Source organism: Lontra canadensis, unplaced genomic scaffold (genome assembly GCF_010015895.1).
Source record: "Lontra canadensis isolate GAN:19392208 unplaced genomic scaffold, GSC_riverotter_1.0 scaffold136, whole genome shotgun sequence".
Lineage (NCBI taxonomy): Eukaryota > Metazoa > Chordata > Mammalia > Carnivora > Mustelidae > Lontra > Lontra canadensis.
This window is the reverse complement of record NW_022631130.1, coordinates 707,583-732,274: the sequence shown is the minus strand read 5'-3', so window position 1 is coordinate 732,274 and position 24,692 is coordinate 707,583. Positions and strand designations below refer to the sequence as shown.

Genomic DNA, 24,692 nt, shown 5'->3' with positions numbered 1-24,692 from the left:
TCTGATTTTAAAGTTTTTTGTTTTTTTTTTTAATTTACACTGATTTTTTCCACTTAACGTTGGGTCATGAAGTTTGTTTAAAATATTTCAAGATTTTTAGTGATTATATAAAATTTCATGTTATAGATAGGCAGAGGTTACTAGTTACTGCTTTCTGGTTGCCTATGCCCGTGAACTTGACTGAAAGACTTTTGCGAAACAAAATATTTTATTAGTCTACATTGATCTCTATTAAATCATAGAATGGTTTTCTGAAATATATTTTTTAAAAAGATATTATTTATCTGAGATAGCACAAGTGGGCAGGGCAGTGGGGAGGGGCAGAGGAAGAGGGAGAAGCAGGCTCCCTGTTGAGCAGGGACTTCCTTATGGGCTTGAGTCATGACTTGAGCTGAAGGCAGACCCTTAACTGACTGAGCCACCCAGGCACGCCTAGTGGTCCTTAATCGTATTCCTTCTTTTGGGGCGCCTGGGTGGCTCAGTGGGTTAAAGCCTCTGCCTTCCGCTCAGCTCATGATCCCAGGGTCCTGGGATCGAGCCCCGCATTGGGCTCTCTGCTCAGCGGGGAGCCTGCTTTCTCCTCTCTCTCTCTGCCTGCCTCTCTGCCTACTTGTGATCTCTGTCAAATAAATAAAATCTTTAAAAAAAATCTTATTCCTTCTTTTTAGAGATCAAAGTGTCAAAAATTTCTCTAGCATAGGCAGGGATCAGAGCCCTAAATAGAGTCCAATTTAGTTTGCCTAGTTTTGTTCTTTGTATTCTAGTGATACTGTATCCCCACCCCCAAAACTTAGGTGTTCTGTGGAGGTGTTGCAAGTAGGCGTTACAAATATATTAGATTGGTACAACTTTGCTGTATATCTTTTCCCCCCAAAGATTTTACTTATTTGAGAGAGAGAAAGAATACAAGCATGGGGAGAGGCAGAGGGAGAGGTAGAAGCAGTCTCCCCACTGAGCAGGGAGCCAAACATGGTGCTTAATCCCAGGATCCCAGGATCATGAACTGAGCTGGAGGCAGATGCTTAACTGACTGAGCCATCCAGGCGCCTTTTTGCTGTATGTCTTTAACTTCTTCTAAGATGTGACTTGAGCTCTGCAGGTGCTCCAGTTCTATTATTTTCCCCATTGAATAGTATAAGTATTTCCAACTCCAGTTGATTATTGTTACTCATGGCAGTTACATTCTATGATGTTGCAGACACTGAATTAGCAAATACTGAATGTTTTTTTCCAGGGGAAATGCAGAGTTAGATTCCTGTGAGCCTCTGGCGACATTTGCAGTAAAGCCAATTGAGACATAATCTTATGTGTGCTTCTGTTTAAAGATACCTTATTTAATGCATATTGTTGATCCATTAACTTTGAATTCATGGGCAGTTGTATTAGTTACAGCTCATGTCTGAACCAGGCCTGCATACTTTCTCCATTAAGGCATGTCACAGCCTTCTAGAGCTTAGGAACACTAGATAGCACTTCAGCACAACACTTGGAGACAATTTCAAGCAGTGAAATTTAAAAAACAACAACAACAAAATGTGTAAAACTTGACACTCAGTAGATTGCAAAAAGGACACCTGTTTACAGTATGAGAGCTGAAACAAGAAGGCACAGCATTGCCTGGTTAGACCTCAGCTGGGAACTTGAGCTCTGGGTCAGTTCAAGTTTTTCTTTACTTTCTATGTCTACAAGTGATGCCAAAGATTTGGGGCTACAGATAAATTTACCAAGTAGATAAATTTGTAAATGGGGAATCTTTGAATGAAGATCATTATAGTTTGAGCAAAGGGAAACCATAAACTGTTTTTCCTATTAAGCTGTTTGTTGTTGTTGTTAACTGCGGGGATATAAGAAGTATGTTTTTTCGTTCAGAATTCAAACAGCTGAATTGTGTACTGAGTTTTTTCCCCCTGAGCCTAGTCATATAGGAGGCAAATGACAATGACCTAACTATACATTTATTCCCCAAAGCAGTACACAAAAGACATGAAGAAAGAATGTAAATGTGCATAGAGGTGGGAGTAAAAGTGGTTAATAAAATGGAAAAAAGTATTTAACCTTTTATTTTTTTTTTTTTTAAGATTTTATTTATTGAGAGAGCGAGTGCACAAGCAGGGGGAGTGCAGAGGGAAAGGGAGAAGCAGACTCCCTACTGAGCAGGGAGTCCTATGGGGGGCTCTATCCCAGGACCCTTGGGATCATGACCTGAGCCAGAGGCAGATGCTTAACCGACTGAGCCACCCAGGTGTCCCCAGTGTTTAATCTTTTGTTAATAAGAAAACTAAAATAGAGCCTAGAAGAAGTGTTTTCTTTTTTTCCCTAAGTCAGCAAAGATTCTTTCGACTTAAAGCTTTATGTACAATGATGATTGGTGCAATTTGAGTTTTAGAGGGATATGTTTTAAAAACAATTCACGAGGGGTGCCTGGGTGACTCAGCCTCTGCCTTTGGCTTGGGTCATGATCCTAGGGTCCTGGGATGGAGTGCCACATTGGGTTCTCTGCTCAGTGGGGAGCCTGCTCCCCGCCCCCCTGCCTGCCTCTCTGCCTGCTTGTGAGCTCTCTCTGTCAAATAAATAAATAAAATCTTAAGAAAAACAAAAACAAAACAATTCACTGGGCGTCTGGGTGCCTCAGTGGGTTAAGCATCCGGTTTTGGCTCAGGTCATGATCCCGGGGTTCTGGGATGGAGCCCCATGTTGGGCTCCCTGCTCAGCGGGGAGTCTGCTTTTCCCTTTGCTCCTCCCCTGCTTGTGCTCTCTCTCTCTCTTTCTCTCTCAAATAAATAAAATCTTAAAAAACAAAACAAAACAAACAATTCAAATAAAAAAAAATTCAAATATCCAGCAACGAGACGTGTTTTAAAGGTAAACCATCCAAGTAGTTTTTATTCATTAATATTTATAAATACATAAAGCAGCTCCATTAGAGATTATAGTTTTCCTCTTCAGTTCTAGAAGGGAGGGGGTTGGGGGATGGGGTAACCTGGTGATGGGTATTAAGGAGGACACGTTTTGTGATGAGCACTGGGTATTATATGCAACTAATAAATTGTTGAACACACATCAAAAACTAATGATGTACTTACTATATGTCGCCTAATTGAACATAATAAAAAAATGAAAAAATAAAAACCTCAGTGTTCATTATCAGTAGGAATAAAGGTATTTTCTTTACCATAGTAGTAACAAAATAAAATTAGCAATAATTACTTAATATTTATTAAGAATAATTAATTAATTATAATTAATATTTATTAAGCATAAATATATACTATTTATATTTTATATATTTTATATAATATATAATATATTTATATATTTGTATATTGTATATAATATATAAATAATATTAAATATTAAATATTAAAAATTAAATATTAAGAATATTTATTCTTAATATTTATTCTGTTTATCTTATGTTTATTCTGTTTATCTTAAGTAAATTTTATTTACTTAATTTTATTTACCCAATTTACCTAATTGAACTGTATAATTCAATAAATAATTTGGTATAACATTATTTTGCAATATATTTTTAAAATTGAGGTACCTTGCATATTATGTCAGTTTCATGTGTACAACATAATGATTTGATATTTGTATATATTGCAAAATGGTCACCACAAATTTAGTTAATAGCCATCACCTTGGGGCGCCTGGGTGGCTCAGTGGGTTAAAGCCTCTGCCTTCGGCTCAGGTCACAGTCCCAGGGTCCTGGGATCGAGCCCCACATCGGGTTCTCTCTGCTCAGCAGGGAGCCTGCTTCCTTATATCTCTCTCTGCCTGCTTCTCTGCCTACTCGTGATCTCTGTCTGTCAAATAAATAAATAAAATCTTTAAAAAAAAAAAAAAGCCATCACCTTTCATGGTCACAAAGTTTTTTTTTTTCTTGTGACGAGAACTTATAATCTACTCTTAGCTACTTTCAAATTTGCAGTACAGTATTACTATTATTAAAAAAAATATTTTATTTATTTATTTGACAGAGCACAAGCATGGGGAGTGGCAGGCAGAGGAAGAGGGAGAAGCATGCTCCCCGCTAAGCAAGGAGCCCGATGCAGGGCTTGATCCCAGGATCCTGAGACCATGATCTGAGCCAAAGGCAAATGCTTAACCAACTGAGCCACCCAGGTGCCCTGCAGTGCAGAATAATTAATTAGAGTTACCCTAGTGTCCAGTACATTTCCACAAAGTATTTTATAACTAGAAGTTTGTATTTTTTGATTGCCTTCATCCAGTGTCTCCCACCTCCATCCCCCACCTCCGGCAACCGCCAGTCTATCTTCTTCAGTCTGTGCATATGGGTATTTTTATTTGTTTCTGATTCCACTTGTACATTTCACCTATACAGTATTTGTCTTTCTCTGATTTATTTCACTTAGCATAATGCCTTTAAGGTCCATCTGTGTTGTCAAAAATGGCAAAATTTCATTCTTTTTTATGGCCAAATCATACTGCATTGCATATTCACACACACACACACACACACACACACACACACACACACACACACACATTTTCTTTATCCAATTTATCTGTTGATGGACACTTGGGAGGTTGTAAACATGGGTGCATATCTTTTTAAATTAGTAGTTTTGTTTTCTTCAGAGAAATACTCAGAAGTAGAATTGCTGGATTGTAGAGTAGTTCTGTTTTTAATATTTTGAGGAACCTCTACACTGTTTTTCATAGTGGCTGCACCAATTTGCACCAGTTTACATTCACACCAGCAGGGCACAGGGTATCCCTTTTCTTCACATCCTTGCTGACATTTGTTTAACATTTTTTTTTTTTTTAAAGTCAGGGTTCCAGGGTGCCTGGGTCCAGGCTCAGTCGGTTAATCATCTGCTTGAGCTCAACTCATGATCCCCATGGGATTGATCCCTGTGGTTGGGCTCCCTGCTCAGAGGGGAGCCTACTTCTCCCTCTCCTGTTCCCCCTGCTTGTGCTCTCTCTCTCTGTAAAATAAAATCTTCAAAAAAAAATCACGGTTTCATCAAGGTTAGTTATGTCTCTTTAGTCTCATAATCCAAAATAGGTCTCCCTTTCCTCTTTTCCTCTCAGTATTGCATAAGCATGTGTGAAAGGACATCTGTTTTTTGGACAGTCACATTTTCCATTTAAAATTAATTTTGGGGGCATGGTGGGAGGCTGAGTCAGTCGAGTGTCCAATTTTTGTTTTTAAAGGTTTTATTTATTTATTTGGCAGAGAGATAGAGCACAGGTAGGCAGGGAGGCAGACAGAGATACCATCACTGGTAATGTTTCTGGTATATTTTTCTATAAGTATTATAAGCATTTACAAACATGTGTGTTTGTAGTGCCACTGGCCTGCTTTATTCATTTGTTTGTTTCATTACAAGCAAGATAACCAACCAAGATAGTTTTATTTATTTGTTCTTTTTTAGATTCTGTACTTTTTTTTTTTTTTCAAGATTTTATTTATTTATTTGACAGATCACAAGTAGGCAGAGAGGCAGGCAGAGAGAGAGGGAGAAGCAGGCTCCCTGCCAAGCAGAGAGCCCGATGCGGGGCTCGATCCCAGGACTGTGAGATCATGACCTGAGCCGAAGGGAGAGGCTTTAACCCACTGAGCCACCCAGGCGCCCCTAGATTCTGTAGATATTTGCATTTCCTTCTGTGTTTATATTTATCGAGTTGAAAGCATAGCTTTGGTCATTTTTTTTTTTTAAAGAGATTTCATTTGTTTATTTGACAGACACAGCGAGAGAGGGAACACAAGCAGGGGGAGTGGGAGAGGGAGAGGCAGGCTCCCCACTGAGGACCATCTGAGGACCCTGGGATTAGTTGTGGGATCACAACCTGCGCCAAAGGCAGACGCTTAACAACTGAGCCACCCAGGTGCCCCAGTTTTTGTCATTTTTATAAGTTAAATCTGGGAAGGTTAGGAATAGGTCCAGTTTTTTTTTTTTTTTTAATTTTTGAAGATTTTATTTATGTATTTGACAGAGATGACAAGTAGGCAGAGAGGCAGGCAGAGAGAGAAGAAGCAGGCTCTGCTGAGCAGAGAGCCCGATGCGGGTCTCGATCCCAGGACTGTGAGATCATGACCTGAGCCGAAGATAGAGGCTCAACCCACTGAGCCACCCAGGTGCCCCACGTCCAGTTTTTAGTGTTGGGTATAGCTCTTGTGAATAATTTGTAATAATACCTTAGATTGCTAATATACTTCGTAGTTTGTGAACATTTTTTCTGTGCCAGTTATTTGAATTTAACTCTGTATGGCGGTGGTGAGTTTTCAAACTGAAGTCAGAACTGCTTGCTTGCTTGCTTTCTTTTCTTCTTTCTTTCTCTTTCTTTCTTTCTTTCTTTTTTTCTTTTCTTTTCTTTTCTTTTCTTTTCTTTTCTTTTCTTTTCTTTTCTTTTCTTAAGATTTTATTTATTTACTTGACAGACAGAGATCACAAATAGGCAGAGAGGCAGACAGAGAAGACGAAGCACGTTCCCTGCAGAGCAGAAAGCTTGATGTGCGGCTCGATCCCAGGACCCTGGGATCATGACCTGAGCCGAAGGCAGAGGCTTTAACCCACTGCACCCCTCTTTTTTTTTTTTTTTTTTTTAAAGATTTTGAAAGAGAGAGGATGTATGAGTAGTGGGGCCAAGGGTGGGCAGAGGGAGAGGGACAAGCAGACTCCTGCTGAGCTTGGATCCTAACTTGGGGCTTGATTCCAGGACCCCATGATCATGACCTGAGCTGAAGTAGGTGCTTAATTGAGCCACTGAGATTCCCCTCAGAACTACTTTCATAATCATACTAAGATATTATAGCTCTTTTACTGTGTTGACATTTGTACTTACGGTGTGAGAGTGGTAATGGTTAAAACTGCTTGCTCCTTAGCATGATTCAGGGCAGTGGTACCAATCTCTACTATTTTTTTTTTTTTTTTAAAGATTCTTTTTATTCACTTGACAGAGATCACAGGCAGAGAGAGAGGAGAAAGCAGGCTTCCTGCGGAGCGGAGAGCCCGATGCGGGGCTCGATCCCAGGACCCCGGGATCATGACCTGAGCAGAAGGCAGAGCTTTAACCCACTGAGTCACCCAGGCACCCCCCAGTCTCTACTATTATTCATTGTGTGTTTACTGTCACCTCACATGGGTGGTTGAGAAGAAAAAAAGCCAATTTCTCTTGAAATGTCATTGGTGAAGCATTAAAAATAATTAATTTAATTATATGTCAACCCTTGAGTATATGTTTTATTTTAGTTGTGGTATGGTTAACATACAGTGTTACATTAGTTTCAGGTGTATAATATAGTGATTCCACTATTCCATACATCACTCAGTGCTCATCATGAAAGTGTACTCCTTTAAAAAAATAAAAAAGATATTTATTTGACAGCGAGAGAGAGATAGCAAGAGAGGGAATACAGGCAGGGGGAGTGGAAGAGGGAGAAGCAGGCTTCCCACGGAGCAGGGAGCCTGATGCCAGGCTGGATCCCAGGACCCTGGGATCATGATCTGAGCTGAAGTCAGGCTCTTAATGACTGAGCCACCCAGGTACCCCACAAGTGTACTCCTTAAACTCCATCACTTAAGTCACCCATCCTCTTACCTACCTTTAGTATATGTTTTTTTAACTGTAGCATGCTGTGGACTGAATCATATTTTTGTAAAATTCGTATGTTGAAACTCTAACCACCATTAACGATGGGATTTGGAGATTGGCTTTTGGGAGATAATTAGGTTTAAATGAGGGAACGAAGGTAGGGGCCTCCTGTTGTTCCCTTATAAGAAGAGACGCCAGAGAACTTGTCTCTTTCTGCCATATGAGGATGGATACCAAGAAGGTGGGTATCTGTAAGCCAGGAATCCGACTATGCTGGCACCCTGGTTTCAGATTTTTGGTCTCCAGAACTGTGAGAAAATTAATTTTTGTTTAAGCTTCTCAGTCTGTGCTAGTGTATTATGGCAAAGCAAGCAGACTAATGCATAGTGTGGAAGTGTGGATGAAGCACTTTTGCTACTTAACAGAAGTATTGCAGTTCCCTTGAGGAAGTATTGTCATGTTAATATTCACATTTTCTGTGGAACCTATTTTCTACTTGGAAGAATGACAGACTGTTTAAATAGAGGCAGGGCATAGATAGAGACGGAGGAGCCCAAGTTAACAGTATCAGGAGTGAAAGAGGGGCAATCACTGCAGCTCTTATAGATGTTAAAATGTTAGTAAGAGGGACACCTGGGTGGCTCAGTCTGTTAAAGTGGCTGCCTTCAGCATAGGTCATGATCCTAGGGGCCCTGGGATCGAGCCCTGCATGGGGCTCCCTGCTCAACGGAGAGCCTGCTTTTCTCCCTCTCCCTCTGCCTACTTGTTCTCTCTCTCTCTCTGTCAAATAAATAAAATAAATAAATAAGTAAAGTCTTTAAAAAAATTATAGAGAATGCATGAACAACTCTATGCCCTAAAATGTGGCAACTTTAATGAAATTGATCAATTCCTTTCAAAGAGCAAACTACCAAAACTTATTCAAGAAGGAATAGATAACCAAAATAGTTTTTCTTTTTCTTTTTTTAAAAGATTTTATTTATTTATTCAACAGAAAGAGATCACAAGTAGGCAGAGAGACAGGCAGAGAGAGGGGGAAGCAGGCTCCCCACTGTGCAGAGATCCCGATTCGGGGCTCGATCCCAGGACCCTGAGATCAAGACCTGAGCTGAAGGCAGAGGCTTAACCCACCAAGCCATCCAGGCACCTCCAGAATAGTTTTCTTTTAAAGAAACTGAATTCAGTGTTAAAAAACCTTCCAGCAGGGGAAACTTGAGGCCCATTCAAATGGTTTCACAGAATCTACCAAACATTTAAGGAGGAAATAGTGCCAATTCTGTACAGTCTCTTCCAGGAAATACTAGAAGGAATACTTAACCATGTGGCTTGATAGAAAACCAGATAAAGATATTACAAGAAAAGAAAACTACATCAGTATCCTTTATGAACATGAATGTAAAAGTCACAACAAAGTGTTAGTAATTAAGATTCAACAATATAGGGGCGCCTGGGTGGCTCAGTGGGTTAAAGCCTCTGCCTTTGGCTCAGGTCATGATCCCAGGGAACTGGGATCGAGCCCCGCATCGGGCTCTCTGCTCAGCAGAGAGCCTGCTTCCCCCCCGCCTCTCTCTCTCTCTGCCTGCCTCTCTGCCTACTTGTGGTCTCTGTCTGTCAAAAAAAAAAAAAGAAAAAAAAATCTTAAAAAAAAAAAAGATTCAACAATATATAAAAAGGATGATCTATCATGACCAAATGGGATTTATTTTGGGAATGTGGGAATGTTCCACATTTGAAAGGCTAATTTGCCATATTAAAAGACTGAGAAAAGCCATATAAATAGATGAATAAGCATTTGACAGAATTATTATTATTTTTTTTTTTTTGAAGATTTTATTTATTTATTTGAGAGAGAGACAGAGATAGTGACATAGTGAGAGAGCACGAATGGGGAGGAGAGAGAGAAGGGGCTTGATCCTGGACCTGTGAGATCCTGGGATCCCCAGAAGCATGGCCTGAGCTGAGGACACTTAACTCACTGAACCACCCAGGCACCCCTCTTAGTACTTTCTTTCTTTTTTTTTAAAATTTTATTTATTTATTTGACAGATCACAAGTTAGGCAGAGAGGCAGGCAGACAGAGAGGGGGAAGCAGGCTCCCCGCGGAGCAGAGAGCCTGATGTGGGGCTCTATCCCAGGACGCTGGGATCATGAGCTGAGCCGAAGGCAGAGGCTTTACCCCACTGAGCCACCCAGGTGCCCCTCTTAGTACTTTCTGGATAAAAATTCTTACAGATTAGGAATGGAAGGGTTTTTCTTTTATATGTTGAAGGGCATCTATAAAAATCTATAGCTAATATCACATTTAATAGAGAATACTTAATAGAGAAAGACTGAATGCTTTCTCCTTCAAGACGGAGAACAGTACAATAAGGCAAGAAAAAGAAATAAAGCTTTTAGAACAGAAATACATAAATTGCCCCTATTTACAGATGACATGATTACCTATGCAGAAACCTCCAAGGAATTGATAAGAAATCTAGGATCAACATGTGAATTTAGCAAGGTTGCAGAATAAATGGACAGTGTATAAAAATTAATTGTATTTCTTTATACTGCCAATGAACGGCTGGGAATGGAAATAAGTAAAACACAGTTCCATTTAAATAGCACCAAAACCAGGTATAAATGTGACAAAGCATGTCTGTGTGTCTGAAACTACAAAACATGGTTGAAGCAAATCACAGAAGGCCTAAATGATTGTAAAGAATTACCTGTTTATGGTTTGATGACAGATAACTGTTAAAATATAATTTCTTCTCAGATTGGTCCATAAAGATCAAAATCTCAATTTCTTTTTTTTTTTTTAATTTTATTTATTTATTTGACAGACAGAGATCACAAGCAGGCAGAGAGGCAGGCAGAGAGAGAGGAGGAAGCAGGCTCCTTGCTGAACAGAGAGGCCTACGCGGGGCTCGATCCCAGGACCCTGAGATCATGACCCGAGCCGAAGGCAGGCGCTTAACCCCCTGAGCCACCCAGGCACCCCAAAATCTCATATTTTTTATGGGTAATAAGCTGCTTTTAAAAATTATAAAATGGCAAAACAACACAAATTGCTAGATCACTTTTGATGAAAAACAACATAGTTGGGGAATCTGATCTGAAACCTAGCGGATTTCAAGACATTCTGTAAAGTTAAAGTAATCAAGATATTGAGGTGGATTCACATAAAATACAGTCAGTTGATTTAAGCGAAGGTGTAAAAGCAATTTGGTAGGAAAAAGAGTCTTTTTCAGCATATGGAGTTGGAACAATTGGACACTGTATGAGAAAAAAGAATTTCAAACCATCCCTTATACCTAATACTGAAATGAACTCAAATAGATCAGAGATCTAAATGTGAAATGTAAAATAATACAATTGGCAGAGGAGAACAAAGGAGAAAAATCTTTATAATCTTGGTTTAGATGAAGATTTCTAGGGGTACTTGGGTGGCTCAGTGAGTTAATCTTCTGACTTCAGCTCAGGTCTTGATCTCTGGGTCCAGGGATTGAGCCCCATGTCAGGCTCCCTGTTCAGTGGGGAGTCTGCCTTTTCCTCTCCCTCTGCCTTCACCACTCCCCCTACTTGTGCTCTCTCTCTCTTCCTCTCTGTCAAATAAATAAAAAAGTAAAATCTTAAAAAAACTCCTCTACATTAAGAAAACAACCCAATTAAAGAATGGGGAAAATATTTGAACAGAAACTTTGCTGGACAAGATATATGGGTGGTAAGTAAGGACCAAAAAATGCTCTATATCATTTTCTTGAGGGAAATGCAAATTAAAACCACAATGAGGGGTGCTTGGGTGGCTCAGTGGGTTAAAGCCTCTGCCTTCGGCTCAGGTCATAACCCCAGAGTCCTGGGATTGAGCCCCGCATCATGCTCTCGCTCAGCAGGGAGGCTGCTTCCCTTCCTCTGTCTCTGCCTACATGTGATCTCTGTCTGTCAAATAAATAAATAAAATATTTTTAAAAAAATACAACCCACAATGAGATACTACTATATATCTGTTAGGGTGACTAAAACAAAACAAACAACTCTTCTCTGCCTAGTTGACAAGTATTAATGAGGATGTAGAGCAACTGGAACTTTTGTAGTTGCTAGTGGGAATGTAAGATGGTATAGGCACTTTGGGAAATCTTTTCACAGTTTCCCGTAAAGTTAAATATAAAGTTACATGACCCCATACTTTCAATCCTAAATATTTACCCAAGAAAAATGAACACTTAACATTTATACAAAACTACACATGACTGTCAGTAGTAATTTTGTTCAAATTGCCAAGCACCGTGGACAATTCAGGTGTTCCTCAATTGGTGAATGGAAAAACAAACATAAAAAAGGAATTACTGGTACTTGAAACAACATTGGTGAATCTCATAATTATTATGCTAAATGAAAAATGCCAAACTTAAAAGGGTACACAGTGTGTAATTCTCTTTATATGACATTCTGCAAAGGCATAAACTATAGTGATGGGAAACAGAAACAACATGGTTGCCAGGGACTAGGAGTAGTGGTAGAAAATTGGTAACAGGGTGCTGCATCTTGATTTTGGTTATTTTATGATTCTGTGCATTTGTCAAAACCTAGAAATGTTCCAAGTTCTAAAGTTCTAAGTTCTAAAATTTACTTTTTGGTGAATGTAATTTTAAAAGTAAGTTAATCAAGAGTATGAGAAGATAGGCCAGAAACTGGGAGATAATACTTACAAAAGATTTATCTCATAAAGGATTGTTGTCCAAAATATACAGGGAACTCTTAAAACAGGGTACCTGGTTGGCTCAGTTGGCTAAGTGTCTGCCTTTGGCTCAGGTCATGATCCCAGAGTCCTGGGATGGAGTCCTGAGTGGGGCTCCTTGCTTGGCAGGGAGCCTGCTTCTCCATCCCCTTCTGCTGCTCCCCCTGCTTGTGCTCTGTCTCTCTCAAATAAATAAGTACAATCTTAAAAAAAAAAAAAAGAGAACTCTTAAAACCCGAGAAAATTAACAACTTGGGCTGGCTCAGGTGGTAGAGCATGTGGGTCTCTCTCTCTTAAGGTATTCATTTGACAGAGCACAAGCAGGGGAAGCAATAGGCAGAGGGAGAGGGAGAAGCAGGCTCTCTATGGAGTAAGGAGCCTGATGTAGGGCTCGATCCCAGGACTCTGGGTAAAGGCAGATGCTTAGCTCACAGATGCCTCCCTATTTTTTTTTTTTTTTTAAAGATTTACTTATTTTATTTAAGAGAGCAAGAGAGCCAGCAAGCAGAAGGGGTGGGGCAGAGAGACTCTTAAGCAGAATCTTAAGCAGATTCCGTACTGAGCATGAAGCCTGATGCAGGGCTCGATCTTAAGACCCTGAGACCTAAGACCCTGAGCAAAAGCCAGGTGTTGGACGCTTAACCAACTGTGCCACCTAAGGTGCCTCAAACATGTGGCTCTTGATCTTGGGGTCATGAGGTGAGCCCCATGTTGGGTGCGGAGGTTACATTTAAAAAAAAAAAAAACTGGGCAAAATATCTAAACAGACACCTCACCAAAGAAAATACACAGGTGTCAAGCATATGGAAAGATGCCTAGCATCACATATCATCAGGGAACTGTCATTTTAAACAAGGAGATACCACTATACACGTATTGGAATGTCTCAAATCCAAAATACTGATAATAGTAAATGCTGGTAAGGATATGACGCAACAAGAACTCTCATTCATTACTGGTGGGAAGGCAATATGGTATAGTCACTTTGGATAGTTTTTCATTTTCTTACAAAACTAAGTGTACTCTGTTATCAGGGGATCCAGCAGTCCTCCTTTGTATTTACCCAGGTAAATTGAAAATATGACTACAAAAACTTGCATATGAATATTTATTGGAGCTTTATTTATTTATAACTGCCAAAATTTAGAAGCAACCAAGACATCCTTCAGTGGTAAGCAAAGTGGTACATGCAGACAATGGGATATTAGTGCTAAAAAAATAAATGAGTTGGAAAAGAAATGGTAGGACCTCAGATACGTACTGCCAGGTGAAAAAATCCAACCAGAATACTGCTTTAAAAAAAAAACAAGCCCATTACAATATATTAAATGAATTTAAAAGAAAAGAATGATAAGCCATGGCATTCAAATGAGTATATGGCAGGTATTTTTCTTGAAGGGGAATGTAGGTAGACTGTGCTTCAAGGGAAACAGTTGTCAGCATTTGTTAGTGATAAAAATTGATTTGTAAAGATACAAGTTTTGAACACTTGTATCTGCCTTGTGAGATTGAGTTTCTCAGTAATTAATAGTTCTTTTTAAAATTATTTTTTTTTAAGGACAGGTCTGTTTTTCACATGCTTCTGCATATTTGTCTACGAACGCTTGTGTCTTAATGAAAGAAGATGTTGCTTGAAAGAAGGTTTTCACACAGTATAGGTTCAGTGAGATAAGCATATGGCTGTTCTCACATGCTTCTGCATGTAAGTTTACATACACTTATTTATTTATCTATCTATTTATTTATTTTTATTATTTATTTATTTGAGAGAGACACAGTGAGAGAGGGAACATGAGCAGGGGTAGTTGGAGAGGGAGAAGCAGGCCTCCAACAGAACAAGGAGCCCGATGTGGGGCTCGATCCCAGGACCCTGGGATTATGACCTGAGCCGAAGGCAGACGTTTAACGACTGAGCCATCCAGGTGCCCCTACACTTATATTTTAATAAATGAAAATGTTACTTGACAGATACTTTAGGGGCACCTGGGTGGCTCATTAAAGCATCTGCCTTTGGCTTGGGTCATAATGCCGCACCCGGCTCTCTGCTTAGCAGGAGGCCTGCGTTCCCTCTCCTAGTCCCCCTGCTTTGTGTTCCCTCTCTTGCTGTCTCTCTCTGTCAAATAAATAAATAAAATCTTAAAAAAAAAGACTCTTTATTTGCAGTGTAGTTTCAAAGATGGTTTATGCACAGTGTGGTTTCAGTGAGTTAAGCATAGGGCTGTTCATATATGTTTATAAACTGGTGCCATATAAAAGATGTTAGTTGAAGGTTGCATTAAAAACAGTGTAGTTCATATGAGTTAAGCGTACTGCTGTTCTTGTATGTCTCTACACATAAGTATACAAACACATGTAGTATTGATGAAAGAAGTTACTTGAACAGTGGTTAATACAAACTCTGGTTTTGGGGTGCCTGGGTGGCTCAGTTGGTTAAGCGGCTGCCTTTGGCTCAGGTCATGATCAGGGTCCTGGGATTGAGCCGCGCATCGGGCTCCCTTCTCCGCAGGGTCTGCTTCTCCCTCTCCCTTCGCCCCTCACCTGGCTCATGCTCTCTCAAGTAAATAAATAAAATCTTAAAAAAAGAATACAGACTCTGGTTCAGCGAGTTTAAGTGTATGGCTATTCCCATATGCTTCTACACATACTTGAACAAACACTTGTATCTTAATGAAAGAAGATGTTAGTTGAAGACCAGTGGTGATTTTAATAAAAATTATTATTTTGTTTTATAAGAAATGTGAGTTAGATGATATGTATAATTCTGTGAAGCCAATGTTTTCCAAATGATCAGTGCATGATGTAAAATCATGCATAGTTAAAAGTTCTCAAGTGCAAAATAAACAAATGCACTTTAATGTAACAGAGTACTAAAAGCTTGTTGATGTGATTTTTTGTATATTTTAAAGATTTTGTTTATTTATTTGAGAGAGCGAGAGAGCACGAGCTGGGGGTGGGGGATGAGAAGCAGGCACCTTGCTGATCCAGGACCCTGGGATCATGACTTGAGCTACTGCAGGTGCTTTACTGACTGAGTCACCCTGATGCCCCTTATTAATGTGTAGATGCTACATTGTCAAATTTTGTTGGAATATTAAAGAATATGCACAACTTTCTGAGAAGGCTATTATATTTTTTCTAAATATATATCTGTAGGAGTCCATATGTTTTTCATATACTTCAACCCAAATAACACACTGCAATAGGTTGAATGCAGCTGACATGAGAATCTAGCCGTTTTCATTTAAATTAAGTTAGACATTAAAGAGATTTGAAAAAAAAAGTAAAAAAAAAGTATCGCTCTTTTTTTTTTTTTTAAGATTTTATTTATTTATTGGACAGAGAGCGAGAGAGAGATCACAAGTAGGCAGAGAGGCAGGCAGAGAGAGAGGAGGAAGCAGGCTCCCTGCCAAGCAGAGAGCCCGATGCGGGGCTCGATCTCAGGATCCTGAGATCGTGACCTGAGCCGAAGGCAGAGGCTTAACCCACTGAGCCACCCAGGTGCCCCAGTGTCACCCTTTTTACTAGCTGTTTTTGGGGAAGGGGAAATAGTTATTATAATGGGTGTTTCATTTTTTTTATTTTTTATTTTTTACGGTGAAAAAAATATATATTTAGATTTAGCCAGCTGGACTCTGTTTAGATGATCCCAGGTTTTTTTTTTTTTTTTTTTTTAAGATTTTATTTATTTGACAGAGATCACAAGTAGGCAGAGAGGCAGGCAGAGAGAGAGAGGGGAAAGCAGGCTCCAATGTAGCATGATGCAGGGCTAGATCCCAGGACTCTGGGATCACGACCTGAGCTGAAGGCAGAGCTTTAACCCACTTTAAGCCACCCAGGCACCCATTGTTTGTTTGTTTGTTTGTTTTCTTTCCTTCTTTATGTTCCCAGTTTTGTTGGCAACGTCTAAAGCATTATAGTCAGGAGCCAGTCCAACATGCTTTCTCTCCATTGGGTCTGTTAAGGGTGTTGACCTTGACCACATCAGTGTCAGAGTTTCTTCACAGCCTGTTGCTTGTTGGTCTTAACCTCTACAATGAACACAAGTGTGTTGTCTTCAGTTTTCTTCATGGGTGACTTCAGTGGTTTTCTTCAGTGGTCAGGGGGAACTTAATGATGGCATAGTGGTTAAGCTTGTTTCTCCCAGGGATGCTGTTTGAAGAATATTTGGGATGCCTTTGGAGATGTAGTATCTTGGGATGTCAGAATGTAGGTGATGTGCAGATTTCTTTCTGTGACTGGTTGTCTTTCAGCACTGCTTTCTTGGCCTTCAAAGCCTTTGCTTTGGCTTTGGCTTTGGGAGAGGCAGGGGCTTTCTTCTTTGTCTTTGGCGTCATCGTTGTGAAAGGAGGGTTTATCATTATTTTAAATATATGTTAAATATTTTGAAGTTTTCTGTTTTAATTTCTAAATGTCAAGTATCTATAAATATCACAATAAACAAAAATTTAGGGGAAATCCTCAAATCTATTTTTTTCTTAATTTATTTGACAGAGAGAGATCACAAGTAGACATAGAGGCGGGCAGAGAGAGAGAGAGAGAGAGAGAGGGAAGCAGGCTCCCTGCTGAGCAGAGAGCCCGATGCGGGACTCGATCCCAGGACCCTGAGATCATGACCTGAGCCGAAGGCAGCGGCTTAACCCACTGAGCCACCCAGGCGCCCCTCAAATCTATTTTTTTTCAAGATCTTATTTGTCTAAGAGAGAGAGTGCACACATAAGAAAGGGGAGCGGCAGGCAGGGGAAGCAGCAGTCTCCCTGCTGAGCAGGGAGTCCCACATAGGGCTCAGTTCTAGGACCCTGAGATCATGACCTTCGCCAAAGGCAGACACTTAATGACTGGGCCACCCAGACACCCCAGAATGCTCAATTTTTAAAAGTAAAGGTGTCCTGGGCCCCTGGGTGGCTCAGTTGGTTAAGGAACTGCCTTTGGCTCAGGTCATGATCCTGGAGTCCCAGGATCGGGTGCCACATCGGGCTCCCTGCTCAGTGGAGAGTTTGTTTCTCCCTCTGATCTGTCCCCTCTCATGCTCCGCCCCCATAAATAAATAAATAAATCGTTAAAAAGTGATCTTTAAAAAAAAAAAAAAGGTGTCCTGAAATAAAAAGTTTAGGACCTTGCTGTTCTAAGGAAACTGTTTAAGAAGTAAACTATCAAAGTTACTTTGATGTCTCATGGTTCTCAAATTTTTGCTGCACTTCAATATCATTTGGGAGCTTTTAAAAATCTCTGCTGCCCAATTCATATCCCACACAATTAAATTAGAATGAAGATGAGAGCCTTAAAGCCTGGCTTTGGGAAAGCTGGCTTCAGATCATAATTGAATCTTTGAATTCCTTATTCCTAATTTAAGAGGTCACTTTATCAGAAAATGCTGTATTGTTTTTGTTTATTTTTGCAAAGATAAATTCAGTATTCCAGTGAGAATTAGTTTGTCCAGTTTTTATTGGTTAAATACTTGCTAAGTTAATATAATCCATTTTTAAAAACAGTGTAAAAATGAAAAAAACTCTCCTGCTTTGTATGCTAAGGACAAGGATAAAAACCACATTCACTAATCACTGACTTTATCTTCATTGAAAACAGTTGATGGTATAGGTTTCTTTATCCCAGAATCATACTTTTGAAATATTGAATTGTTCTTTCTAACTAAGCTGAGTGGCGAGAATTGTGGTCATAATGGATTATATGTAAAAGTTAGTTTTTAACTTTGGACACAGAAAACTACATCTAAAAGCGCAGGTACAGTATCAAGTAATATGCATTAAACTGGTCTAGTGCAGTATCCACTAAAATGTTTCAGTAACTACAGCTTAAATATGCAATGGAAGCTGCTTTTAACCCCAAGGTTATGAAGAATTATGCAGCTAAATCTTTGGCTGAAAGATATAAAAATTGGACAACCCCTACACTGAGAGTTAATTAAAGTTCATCTTTGGGTGCCTGGCTGGCCCACTCGATTAAGTGACTGACTCCTGGTTTGGACTCAGGTCATGATCTCAGGGTGGTGAGGTTGAGGCCCATGAAAGTCTTCCAACTCAGTGGGGTGTCTGTCCCTTTCCCTCCCCTCTCCACCCAAATAAATTAAAAAAAAATTGATCTTTAATGTCCAGTTTAGATATCAGCAACTTTATGGTAGCAGTCTTAAAATGCTTATCTTTTTTTTTTTTTTTAAGATTTTATTTATTTATCTGACAGAGAGAAAAAACAAGCAGCGGGAGAGGCAAGCAGATGGAGAGGGAGAAGCATACTCCCTGCTAAGCAGGGAGCCTGATGTGGGGCTCAATCCCAGGACTCTGGGATCATGACCTGAGCTGAAGGCAGACACTTGACCCACTGAGCCACCCACGCACCCCTTAAAATGCTTATCTTTTCAGTTGACTATGTGTATTCTCAGCATGGGTGGTTTGTTTTTGCCAATTAGTGAATCGTTCATGTTAACTTTATTTTCTCATGTTAACTTTTTAAATTTCCTTTTTTTTCCTTTTTAAAGATCTATTTATTTATTTATTTGACAGGCAGAGATCACAAGTAGGCAGAGAGGTAGGCAGAGAGAGAGAGAGGTGAAAGCAGGCTCCCCGCTGAGCAGAGAGCCCGATGCGGGGCTCGATCCCAGGACACTGGGATCATGACCCGAGCTGAAGGCAGAGGCTTGAACCCACTGAGCCACTCACGTGCCCCTAAATTAATTAATTAATTAGTTAATTAATTAATTTTTAAAGATTTTATTTATTTGACAGAGATCACAAGTAGGCAGAGAGGCAGACAGAGAGAGGCGGAAGCAGGCTCCCTGCTGAGCAGAGAGCCAGATGCGGGGCTCCAGCCCAGGACCCTGAGATCATGACCTGAGCCTAAGGCAGAGGCTTAACCCACTGAGCCACCCAGGTGCCCCTAAATTTATTTTTTATTGAGATAATTTATATTCAGTGCATTTGTGAGAAATAACACAGAATGATCTGTATACCTTACCTAGTGTGCCAGTGGTGGTAACTTTGAAAACTGTAGTACAATACCACAAATTGAATATGGACATGGAGTTAATCTTCAGTTTTTACAGAGATTTTCTGAGTTTTATTTGTACTCTTGTGTGTGAGTTCTCTGCAATTTCATTGTGTGTATATATTTGTGTATTTACTACCATAGTCAGGATACAGTTTGTCACTGCAGTAGTTCCCCTTTTATAGTCACACCGCTTCCCCATTCCTAACTCCTGGCAATCACTGATCTGTTTTCCATTTTTGTCATCTTGTTATTTCAAGAATGTCACATAAATGAAAGTATACAGCATATGACCTTTTGGATAGGTTTGTGTATCTAGTACCAGAGTCAAGGTACAGAATCATTTGAACTTTTATTTTTAATTAATTTATTTTTAAGAGATTTTATCTATTTATTTGTCAGAGAGAGAGAGTGTACGCATGCATAAGCAGGGAGAGGGATGGGTGGAGGGAGAAGCAGTCTTCTCACTGGGCAAGGAGGCCGATGTCGGACTCTATCCTAGAACCCTGGGGTAATGACCTGAGCAGAAGGCAAACATTCAGCCGATTGAGCCACCCGGTTAGTTGTCCCATGAATCATGTGAACTTATTTTAAAAACTATTTTAACAGTTACCTTCTTGTTTATTCTTTAAAAAACTGAATGGTCTCAGTATTGCTCCTGATTTGTTTAGGATTCGTATTTATTAATGATTGGGCAGTGAAGAAAAAGAGACCGTGATCATTTTTGTTACCGGTCTTGGTTACCACTCATGTAGGTCCCCTCAAAGTTCTGTGATAGATTATATATCAGATCTCTTTTAGGGTAGATTATTCAACCTAGGACCTACTTACTGGTCTGGAGATAGATTATTTTAAAATAGAGGTTTCCAGGCTGGTTTTCTGACAGTGGAGTCTAGGTTTGCATTAATGAGAGTGGGGATCTTAAAACCTTCTATTATTTTTTTTTTTAAAGATTTTATTTATTTATTTGACAGAGATCACAAGTAGGCAGAGAGATAGGCAGAGAGAGAGGAAGGGAAGCAGGCTCCCTGCTGAGCAGAGAGCCCAATGCGGGGCTCCATCCGTGACATGAGCTGAAGGCAGAGGCTTTGACCCCCTGAGCCACCCAGGCGCCCCAAAACCTTCTGTTATTTTTTAAAGTTGTATAGTAATTTTACTTGCTATCCTAGCTATTTAATGCATCAATAATTTGTTCTTGGTTAGAATTATTTCATCTCTGTTTGGGGAAACAAGCTTTCTTGTGCTAATCAGAAACTCTGATTAGTGGTTGATATGGTAAGAATTATTTTATTTGATAATTGGACCAGATCCTGGTGCCATAGCTACTACCACTTAGGGCATTTGCCACATAGGAATTTCTTTGGCTATGAATACAACAGTGGTAGCAGAAATTAAGTGATCAAAAGAGGAAGTTGCATAGATAGGAAATCCACAGGAAGAAGATACTTTTTTTACTTGTGACTTCAGTATACACACGTGTACAGCTGTAACAGAAGTTTCACAAAAACAGTTCTTTCTTGTAAAACGTACATTTCAGTATCAGGTGTTCTATTAAATTTTTTTTTTATTATTATTATTAAAGTACTGTTGTTTGTTAGCCAAGTTGATTTCAGGAACCACCAGTATGATGTGACTTCTACTTTAAAGAAAACTGTTTTAGGCCAGTTCGTGACACCAGGTCATGGAGGGTTTTTTTTTTTTTTTTTTTTTTTTTCCTTTTAAGTAAACTCTATACCCACAGTGGAGCTTGAACTCATGACTGACTGAGCCAACCAGGTGCCCCAAGTTGTGTGTGTGTGTTTTTATTTTTATTTATTTATTTTTTTTTAATTCAGAGCTTCAGTTCTACCCTCTTGAACAGTAGTTTAAAGATCTTTGGGGTTCCTGGATGGCTCAGTCGGTTAAGCATATGACTTGGTTTCGGCTCAGGTCATGATCTTAGGGTCTTGAGGTCGAGCCTGGCATTAGGCTCTGCACGAGATTCTCTTATCTCCCTCTGCTTCTTCTCCCAGTCATGCTCTAGAGTGTGTTCTCTCTCAAAAATAAATAAATTTTAAAAAAGATCCTTTCATCCAATCTTTTATTCAATTATATGAAACATTTAGTAAATCCATTTTGGATTGAACTTGTGGAATTAGTTGTTTTAGCAAGGTTATTTTCCTGTTTAAAAAAATGTATAAAAAACATCTCTCTCTCTATATCTGTATCTGTCTGTTTTTCCCCTGTGTTTTAGTTGGATATCAGCTGTGATGGTGAAATTTTCCTAATGGAGTCAGAAATGTTTGGTTGTGGATGATTATGGTTGATTGGATGTGTGGATGATTTGGTTGTGGATGATTATGGTCGTTACTATGTGGATGATTTGGTTGTGGGTTATGTTTTGTTGAGGAAATGATTATGCTGCCCCTGGTATGCTGAGTGAATGACAGAGCATTACTTGTTTCTTTTCTTTTCTTTCTTTCTTTCTTTCTTTTTTTTTTTTTTTAAGATTTTTACTTATTTATTTGGCAGAGAGATCACAAGTAGGCAGAGAGGCAGGCAGAGAGAGAGGGGGAAGCAGGCTCCCTGCTGAGCGGAGAGCCCGATGTGGGGCTTGATCCCAGTACCCTGAGATGATGACCTGAGCCGAAGGCAGAGGCGCCCCCAATTTATTTCTTTTTACCGTGTCTTTTCCTATTACTTACCCCTAGCCCACCCCAAATTTTAACATGAGAGTGGTTTGTGTTGTAAGCATCCTGTTGTATTCCTGTTGCCTAAGATAGATCCGTCCTGGCAAACAGGTGTAGTAGATTCTCAGTGTAGTAGTAGATTCTTACATTACTTTCTTTTTGAGCTCTTCTATTCTTACACACTGTCAATCTTTTGAGAGCAGACTGTGTGTGTGTATCCATCTTTTTTGCCTGTCAAGTAGTTGGTTGTCAAGTAGTTGGTGCTAATAAGTTATTGAACTGAATTGTGTTTCTCATTATGCTTCCCCATGCCACAGGGATTTTTCATGTATTTCAGAATTTCTGAATGTGTTTGTACTCATGGTTAGGAACTACCTCAGTGATTTTGGTGGTGTCTGCTTATTACCCAAATTAATTTTTCTATATAATTTCCAGTTTAAGTCTTAACCTTTTTTTGTGTGTGGTTTTTTTTTTTAAAGATTTTTATTTATTTATTTGACAGAGAGAGAGAGAGACAGTGAAAGAAGGAAGACAAGCTGGGGATAGAGGGAGAGGGAGAAGCAGGCTTCCCGCTGAGCAAGGCACCTGATGTTGGGCTTAGTCCCAGGACCCTGGCATCATGACCTGATCTGAAGGCAGATGCTTAATGGCTGAGCCAGCCAGGTGCCCCAAGTCTTAACCTTTCTTAGAAATCCCTTCCTGTTCATTCTCTTCATTGTACTATGCATTTCATAATTTTTGAGGCTTTTTTTTTAACCACTCATGTATAGTTTGATTAATTAGAGTTTTTTTTTTTTTAAGATTTTATTTATTTATTTGAGAGAGAGAGAGAGACAGTGAGAGAGAGCATGAGCAAGGAGAAGGTCAGAGAGAGAAGCAGACTCCCCGTGGAGCCGGGAGCCCGATGTGGGACTCGATCCCGGGACTCCAGGATCATGACCTGAGCCGAAGGCAGTTGTCCAACCAACCGAGCCACCCAGGCGCCCCTGATTAATTAGAGTTTTAAGTTCAGTGAAATGAGCTCTTGTTTAGCACAGTTCTTTTTTTTTTTTTTTTTTTTTCAACTAGTCACTTTGTTGGCTAAGGGAATAATATATTTCATTCAAAATAATATCTGTTGAACAAAAAGAATCTTGGAAGTTATTTACATTAACCTCATTGTCCAGGTTGAGAAAGCATATGGAGAGAAGTTGAGTAGCTTGCTTATTTTGGGGAAGTAGTTGAAAGCTTGAAGGCTAAGGACATGGTGCAAACTTTTGTGAACTCAGGAGTCTGTATTTGTCACGAAGTTCAAAATCTGTTCTGCGAACTTAGACGTATATTCAGTGAATCAGAATGATAACGCTGTATGTGATGTAGGGTATAATATAAAATTGGTACTTGATGAAATGTTGTGATTGCTTGAAACATTGGAGGTTTTTGTGTATGAGAAAGACATGATAAGTTCATTGTTTCAGGTGGATTTTTTTTTTCTTAGCTATATGCTTCTCTTGTTAGTATGTATACCCAAATTACTTGTCCTCTTTCTACCTCAGTTTCTCTGTCTTGTCCCACCTTCCCTCACCCTCTATCCTAGATAGGAAATGAAAAATGCTTTGGGGACAAACCAGGCTTGTAGTTTAGATGGTAATGTTCTGTTAATGTAGCTTAAGTGAATACTACAGTAAATGGGAATCACAGTAATTACTTTTATGGAGAATAAAGCTCTTCTTTCCTTTTTTTTTCTTTTAGGATTTTATTATTTATTTATTTGGGAGAGCGAGCGAGAGAGCGTGAGTGTGTACTTAAGCCAAGAGTCAAGGGGAGAGGCAGAGGGAGAGGGAGAAGCAGACTTCTGCTGAGCAGGGACCCCCCCCCCCCCCGACATGGGGCTCAGTCCCAGGACTCTGGGATCATGACTTGAGCCAAAGGCAGATGCTTAAGCACTAAGCCACACAGGCGCTCCAAGCTCTTATTTTTCTGCATTTGATTATATATGTATGTATATAAATGTACATGTGCTGCTGAAGCAAGCACTACATATGTATATATATGTATGTAAAGAAAGATTTCCTCGAAATGTTGTCCTGAGTGAAACCTAAAGGATAGTTTTAATGACTTGAATGAAGGTTCTGTCTGGATCACTTATTTTTCAGTCTAGTGTGTGGAGTTTTCTGCTGTCTCTGTTAGAGAAAGCTGTTTTATTATTGCTAGCATCTTTCAGCAATCCATACTGGTGAGCCAGGAGGGCCAGGTATTTTGCTCTGACTGCCATTGTAGTTTTGTCTGCTAGGGTTTTCATAACAAAGTATAATCTTGATGGTTTAAACAACAAAAATGTGTTTTTTCACAGATTGGGAAGTTAGAGGCCCAAGATTAAGATTTGAGCAGGGCTGTTTTCTTCTGAGGCCTTTCTCCTTGACATGTAGATGACCATGTAGATGTCTCTCTTCTCCCCGTGTTTTCATATAGCTTTCCTTCTGTGTGTGTGTGTGTCCTATCTAATCTCCTCTTACAAGCACACTAGTCATATGGATTAGGGCTGTCTCCAAATACAGTCATATTCTGAGGTTTTGGAGGTTAGGACTTCAACATATGAATTTGTGAGGGGACACAATTCAGTCCATCACAGCTACTAAGAGGCTCTATTTTGGGGGTGCCTGGGTGGCTCATTTGTTGTGTCTCCTTTCAGCCCGGGTCATGATCCCAGGGTCCTGGGATCGAGTCCCACATTGGGCTCTCTCCTCGGCGGGAAGCCT

The 24,692-nt window shown here is 39.7% G+C and overlaps 1 protein-coding gene across 8 annotated transcripts in view; it reads left to right on the top strand.

Annotated features, from left to right (window-relative positions):
• Window positions 1–24,692, top strand: part of WDR33 (WD repeat domain 33) — a 124,105-nt gene that overhangs the window by 24,179 nt on the left and 75,234 nt on the right. The gene's annotated exons all lie outside the window — the stretch shown is intronic.